This window comes from Salmo trutta, chromosome 32 (genome assembly GCF_901001165.1).
Source record: "Salmo trutta chromosome 32, fSalTru1.1, whole genome shotgun sequence".
Lineage (NCBI taxonomy): Eukaryota > Metazoa > Chordata > Actinopteri > Salmoniformes > Salmonidae > Salmo > Salmo trutta.
The window spans coordinates 14504675-14510855 of record NC_042988.1 but is presented as its reverse complement, the minus strand read 5'-3'; the positions used below and the strand labels follow the sequence as shown (position 1 = coordinate 14510855).

Genomic DNA, 6181 nt, shown 5'->3' with positions numbered 1-6181 from the left:
TGGTTGTAGATATCCCTCTAGTGGTGTGGGGGCTGTGCTTTGGCAAAGTGGGTGGGGTTATATCCTGCCTGTTTGGCCCTGTCCGGGGGTATCATCGGATGGGGCCACAGTGTCTTCTGATCCCTCCTGTCTCAGCCTCCAGTATTTATGCTGCAGTAGTTTATGTGTCGGGGGGCTAGGGTCAGTCTGTTACATCTGGAGTATTCTCTTGTCTTATCCAGTGTCCTGTGTGAATGTAAATATGCTCTCTCTAATTCTCTCTTTCTTTCTTTCTTTCTCTCGGAGGACCTGAGCCCTAGGACTACCTGGCATGATGACTCCTTGCTGTCCCCAGTCCACCTGGCCATGCTGCTGCTCCAGTTTCAACTGTTCTGCCTGCGGCTACGGAACCCTGACCTGTTCACCGGACGTGCTTGTTGCACCCTCGACAATTACTATGATTATTATTATTTGACCATGCTGGTCATTTACGAACATTTTAACATCTTGACCATGTTCTGTTATAATATCCACCCGGCACAGCCAGAAGAGGACTGGCCACCCCTCATAGCCTGGTTCCTCTCTAGGTTTCTTCCTAGGTTTTTGGCCTTTCTCAGGAGTTTTTCCTAGGGAGTTTTTCCCAGCCACCGTGCTTCTTTCACATGCATTGCTTGCTGTTTGGGGTTTTAGGCTGGGTTTCTGTACAGCACTTTGAGATTTCAGCTGATGTACGAAGGGCTATATAAATAAATTTGATTTGATTTTGATTTTAAAGCATCCTGAGGTTTTCACCTGTTTTATGTTTTCAACTTAATGTTTACTTTGCTGGAGCTCAGTATCCGTAAAGTATAATGTACAGCACGTGACCAACAGATGGCAATGTTGAATGTTTACTGCAAAGCTAAGATGCATGTTCATTTTACAGTTTACAGCAAAGATGCAAACACGTTCATACACTATTAGTAGCATACTGTATACTTACATCTAGCCTAATGAATTTCTATCTAAGGCAGACCTGGGTGCAAATACTATTTAGGGTATTTCAATTACTTAAAAAAACACTTTATATATTTTTTTGAAAATACAAGTAGTTGAATATTGCAATGTACTTGGAAATACACTTTATTTAATGTATTTGAAAATGCTTAAATACACAGACAAGTATATTTTCAAATACAAATATTAAAATACTCCTTGCATTTGTCCCCAGGTCCTTTTGGTCCTAGGGGTATTTGAAATAACTGAGGAGGGCTATTTATATAATTATTCAAAAATACTTTCAAATACTTAAAATTAAAGTAGGTGATTTGGCAAAATCATTTGAAAATACTCAAATACACAGAAATATGCATGTATTGAACCCAGGTCTGCTCCGAGGTAGATCAATGTGTTGTCTACGTTTGTGGCAGGTGACATATGACCAGCATAGGGTATGTCAAATTTGAGGCAACTGAAGTCTGTTTTATACTTTATTTGGGCATGTTTTGTCCTGCGACGCTGCATCAGAAATGAATTCCTAACTTCAAATGATTGAGCTGTTTGGAATGTTTTGGTATTTCTGTTTTTGGGCATGGCTCTTTGAAATTATTAACGACAACAATAGCCTTAAAGAGGTACAATTCATTAGAAACCCAAACTCCTGTAATAAGCTGGATATTTTACATCATTACATTTTACATTTTTGTCATTTAGCAGACGCTCTTATCCAGAGCGACTTACAGTAGTGAATGCATACATTTCATACATTTTCATTTCAAGCATTTTTTTTTTTTGTTTGTTTTTTTGGTACTTTTTTTTGGATATATCATACAGATGCTATGACTAGTAGTCTGTATAGAAGTCCTGCTTTAGTCTAATCTACAGCGGTATGTGTTCGTATTCTGGGAATGTTGGGCATTCTCCTTCGGCAGTGCAGAAGTAGCTCCACAGATGCTCATGAAAGGAATCTGGCTCCCCCTCTGGGCACAGGAAACACAGGCTGCTTGAAGAAGACCCTCCTCCTTCAATACAGTCATTGGTATGATGCTTTTTCCCATGTCACTCCCACATGGCTCAACAGTGAGTTCCTTGGCCTCAGTTTCCAGACCTGAGTTTGAGGACATAAGGTTAGGAAGTAAATATGTTTGTGTGTTAATGGTATGGTGGTGGAGGATGTTCCCCCAGCTGAATGGTTTCCTTGTTTCGTAATCTGCTGTAGGTAGTGTCAGCGAGTACTCAGCACCAGTAGGTGGTGTCATACACATAGTTAACTAGACCTGAGACTAGTTGGAGAAGGGACATGACAACACAGATGTTTATTGTGTCTGAATCATATTTCAATTCAATTGATAAGAAATAAATAGTTGTACTTTAGTTTGGCTGAACATTGTGTCTACTGTTGTACCTCATGTATGCACAAGGACCCAAAATGAATTCAAATAGTTTTCCAATAAGTGTGAGCAGTAGGGTCAAGAGATAATTATTATGTCTGACTCCTATTTTGAACCCAAACTATATTGCACATAAATTCCTTCCCACTTATATGACCCGATGATGATCGCTGTTGCTATTTACTGTATGACACTACTGACCAGTAAGCTCAGAAGTACAACAGTCTTCGTCATGTGAACTAATGTAAACAACCATATTAGTGTAATCTGATTACTTCAGTAAGTGCATCCACTTTTCACAGAGCACAGTGAAGTAGCTAAGCCTGCGTGTCCCATTTTCTAGCTCACACTGGATACTCCCAATACGGAAAAAAAAGAACATCTAAAATATATTTTTCAGCTACATTTTGTGTATGAAATATTTGAAATTGGCCCCCCAAAATATTTCATAACTTTTAAATACATTCCAACATATAATACGGAATGTATAAATATAATGTATATATAAACATTTGCATCACAATATATGTTAAATGCATCAGAAAATTATTTAATGTATTTCAAAATACATTCTGAAATACATTAAAGAGTGTATTTATTGATTAACTTTTTTTAATGTATTTGAAAATGTTTTGTAAAATATATTCCAACATGCATTTAAATGTATTTGTAAGAAATACATTCTTAAATTAAAATGTATAGCAAATATTTAAAAAATTGCCAAATCATATTGTAACGAAATGGTGAGTGTCTTAACAATGAAACTTTAATAGGCTCTTTAGTATCACATGCACTTTTGTCAGTGTCACTAAGACTGTAGAAGTTGCACTGTACAAGCGTAACTTTTCTTCTTCGGTGTTATGGCGGTCAGCAAACAAATTTTATAGGTGCATGCCGCCACCAACTGTATCAGCTCTAAATAAGCCTACTATTCTGTAGTATAAAATCATTACACATTGTGAAAAAATTGCCCTGTCAACTAACCCTACACCCATTAAAACCTCATCACTATTCCACTACTTTGGCTCTATCTGATCCTACACCAAGCCAACAGCCTAGAAGGACAGGACACTATCATTCAAAACACCTTGTAACTCTTTTGCAGTAAAATCTTGTACACCTAAGTACTTCTCTGCAGCCACAACATCTATCTTCTGTGATTTCCATTTCATTCCTACGGTACAGGTGACAACCATGGCCACGAACGCCAAGAAAACAACCTTACTAAAGCACGTTATTCCTATCACTCTCTATTGACCTCTGCCTACTCACAGGGATCCTCTTAGGATCCCTCTTCCTGGACCCATCTTCATCTACTACCCTCTTCATTTCTTCAGCATATGACACCTTCTGCACTACTCTGATCCTGGCAACCTAAACCTGCCTTTCTCTCACCTGACATATCTGAGACAAAGCAATGTGTACCCCAACCATGGGTACCCCTACAGTTTACACACAACTTTTTACCACGACACTAAACATTCCTCCTGCACACTTCTCACATCTAGGAATCTCCCTCATACTCACAGCTGCCACATGACCATAACTTGACTTTATCTGGTAAAAATTCTGCATCAAAACTCAGTAGTACAGAAAGTGTCTCTCTGTTTCACCACACTCTCCACCAGGTCTGCATCGCACGAAACGGAGGGTGTCACAGACACCGGGAATCTTCAACTTCAGTTGGCCCTCCTCAACACTTAACGCCACTCCAGTTATCACTCCTTTAAACAGCGCCCTGCACCGGAGAGGAAAGCAAGTCACAGTTCTTGTCCTTCTGGATGGCAGAAATGCAAAAAAATCAACATAATTCCACTTCGAGTCACTTTCACCGACCCAACATTCTCCAACCTCTTCTCCACTCAACCTGACAACACATATGGATCAGCCAGAAGGCAAGGACACATTCTCTCCAAAACTCTCACTTCCACTAAGCAAAACAATGATTTATCCTCATTGGACGAGGCTCGATCTCGGCGGTCTTCTCGACACCTGCCACCGCAGTTAATTCATCCTCAGTCTCGTCATGTTCAATTTCCTTCTCCAGCACTCTATATTTACTCTTAATATGTTTCACTTTATTCCTTTTTTTCCTACCTGCCTCAATGTGTTCCCCTGACTCCATCCGCAAGTCAACCATTCAGGTGTACCCACCATCTTGCGACTCCCCAGCAGCTTAACCTTTACAGAACAACTTAACACATTAACTGGCATTACAAACCGTCTCATGGGAGACTACACTTCCAAAAAGCCAAGCCTCCAAGTCTTTTAATAGGCTGCTGCCAATTATTGTACTTGACACATACCAAAAGCATACCAAAAGCACTAAGAAACATTTAAATGACTACATAAATGACTACACACGATACATTATCGGTCATGTAGTGACCGTGTGTGACAAATAAACAAACAAACTTAACGAGAGCATTGCAACCAACATCCAACTTAACGTGTACTGGGTAGCTTTTGCATTCAATTGGACCTCCCTGTTGCACACAACAAGCTTCCATTCCCCCTGTCATGGCGGATTTAACTAGTAATTACCAATGATTTATAGATACACTAGATGACTAAATGGGGCCACCGTGTCTCCATCTTGGCAATCCCTCACCGTTGTAAAAAATATTGCAGAGTGCATTGCAACCAACTTTAACTTTAAAACAGTTACAGAGTTTAATGGCTGTGATAGGAGAAAATGGAGGATGGATCAACATTATTGTAGTTACTCCACAATAATAACCTATTTGAAAGAGTGAAAAGAAGGAAGCCTGTACAAAAACAAAAAATATCCCAAAACATGCATCCTGTCTGCAACAAGGCACTAAGGTAATACTGGAAAACTAACTTTTTGTCCCAAATACAGTGTTCTCGTTTGGGCAAATCCAATACAACACATTGCTGAGGACCACTCTCCATATTTTCAAGCATAGTGGTGACTGCATCATGTTATGGGTATGCTTGTAATTGTTAAGGGCTGAGTAATTTTTCAGGATAAAAAAATTAACTGAATGGAGCTAAGCACTGGCAAAATCCTAGAGGAAAACCTGCTTCAGTCTGCTTTCCACCAGACACTGGGAGATGAATTTAGCAATGCTCAACAACCAATTTGACAGAGTGTGAAGTATTTAGAAAACAATAATGGGCAAATGTTGCACAATCCTGGTGTGGAAAGCTCTTAGAGACTTACCCAGTAAGACTCACAGCTGTATTCACTACCAACGGTGATTCTAAAATGTGTTGTCTCAGGAGGTTGAATACTTATCTAATCAAGATATATTAATATTTTATTTTTCATTTAAAAAAATTATGTTAGAGTATTTTGTGTAGATCAGACACAAAATGCCAATTAAAGACATTTTTATCCCACTTTGTTACACAACAAAATGTGGAAAAAGTCAAGGGGTGTGAATACTTTTTTAAGGCACTGTATACACTAGGTGACTGATAGAGGGAGCTGTGTTGAAGCCAACGTGTCTCGATTTTGCAACTCCCCCACCACTGTAGAAAATATTTTAGAAACTATAGAAATGCATGTGTTAATGTCTACATTCAGGTTTGCCGCATTTATTATATTACAGACAGCTTGATGCATAGTTTTACAGTGTACTATGTGAGCTAAACATACAAATAAAAAATAAAAATATATAAAAACATTTTCCTTAAAGTATAATTTACAGATGACTAATGTTACTGTCCCCATGACAACATAGAAAATACTTAAATACATGTTATTTTGTCCAAAATACTGTAGAATTACATTAATTAATATGGAGGACTGCTCCGACAAGCCAATATGGCCGACTGGTGGCTTCAAAGCCTCTCAATGGCCAATA

The 6181-nt window shown here is 38.8% G+C and overlaps 1 long non-coding RNA gene across 1 annotated transcript; it reads right to left on the bottom strand.

Annotated features, from left to right (window-relative positions):
• Positions 1–1739: 1739 nt before the first annotated feature.
• Positions 1740–4753, bottom strand: LOC115171167 (uncharacterized). The gene is made up of 2 exons (XR_003871145.1): positions 4446–4753; positions 1740–2065 (listed from the first exon to the last, which is right to left on the bottom strand). It is a non-coding gene; the product is annotated as an uncharacterized LOC115171167 (long non-coding RNA).
• Positions 4754–6181: the final 1428 nt, after the last annotated feature.